This window comes from Phanerochaete carnosa, assembly GCF_000300595.1.
Source record: "Phanerochaete carnosa HHB-10118-sp unplaced genomic scaffold PHACAscaffold_6, whole genome shotgun sequence".
Classification (NCBI taxonomy): domain Eukaryota; kingdom Fungi; phylum Basidiomycota; class Agaricomycetes; order Polyporales; family Phanerochaetaceae; genus Phanerochaete; species Phanerochaete carnosa.
Genome location: NW_006767633.1, coordinates 2,626,554 through 2,628,082, shown reverse-complemented (window position 1 = coordinate 2,628,082; position 1,529 = coordinate 2,626,554).

Here is a 1,529-nt window from a genome sequence, read left to right as displayed (position 1 = left end):
GCACTAGCTCATAGAAATCCGGCTATGCTGATCTCTCCACCATGTCCCTCATAACTATCAAGTCCAATGCCGCTTCCCAGGCTGAGTAGGGTGACCACCGCTGAAGAGCCTGGTACTTAGGTGTGAGTACTGCCTTCTCTGTTGTTACCATGAATAGCTCTAACTCATGCTGCAGATGTACTCTTATGCTTACTGTTTATGCTGCCGAAGTTGTGATGAGTATATGACTATGAGAGGGAGGTGTAGCATACCAACATGTACCTAACATAATATATGTTTAAATATATGTTTTCCCTCATTAACATCTATGGTGCGATTGTGTGCGCCGCGCCCCCGAAAGTGGTAACAATCTACTCGCACCTACAAACAAGCTACTGCCATACTGCGGTGAACTACTGAGCAAAGGCAGGTAGCTACTGGTGCCACGGAGGCGCAGCGAGAGCCACAGAGGGCTACCAAATCGGGTACCATTCTACCAGTCTACCAGAACCCCGCAGCACCCGAAGCGCTGTGTGGCACTGGCATTTTTCCCTGATGAGTAGGGGAACCACGATGGCAAGAGCATGTCCCGGGTCCTGAAACAGTGCTCCGAGTGCAGTGGGACATGCTCAGTGCTATTCATATCATACGCAATCTAGTACATCAGGCCTGCTCGCACCACGTAGACTGCATCATCATGACACAGTAGCAGCAATTTTACCATGACAAGCTTACTGATGGGGTATGCGGGACGTTTGAGAAGTGTGATATTGCGGTACGATACACTTGCGCACTGCCGGTGCCATCGGCCAACATGGTCACTGAACAGATAGAGCCTTGAACGTACAAAGATAGCCCAACACAGGCCGCCAGTGTGCACCCAAGGCACTAAGTGTCTTGTGCAACTTTCGACCTCTGTATGTCATCATAGAGAGCTTGCGAGTGACCTGCATCTTAAGCAAAGCAGATGCGTTCATAGCCGTCTTCATCAATAGAGCCTGGAGACCATCTTGGAGGCAGCATGCAGCATTAGACTGGAGGCCGCCTCTCTTGCAGAGATGTGAAGTTGGCAGATTGACCAGGACTAGGTAAGTATCAGGGACTCGGATCTCTGGTTACTACATGACCTTCAGCCCCTTTCACTGTTTCCCACCTTCCCCGCAGACATTTTGTGCAGGAATTCTCTCCTCTACTGTACTTATAGTTTCCTTATCTGTCTCGCTTCTCACACTTATCGTGTCAGTCCATGAAACAAATTTTCATACTCCAGCCCATCTCGAGCCGGGGCTCAGTCCCTTTCTCTTGCTCAAGGGTTGTCATGAATATTACATAGTCCGGATGGTTCTCCCGGATTCCATAGTATTCTTTTACTTTCTATACACCTCCGTATATTTGTAGGATAATCTAGGTATTGAGTCTGACATGTATATAAGGAGCTCGTACTGCTCAATAACAAGCCAGACTCGAGCTGGTCTTTCCTCACTCACATTCCTCTCGTCTGTCTCCTCAGCATTGTCGTAGCTCAGTCCAGTTGGATTGTTAGTTGCTGA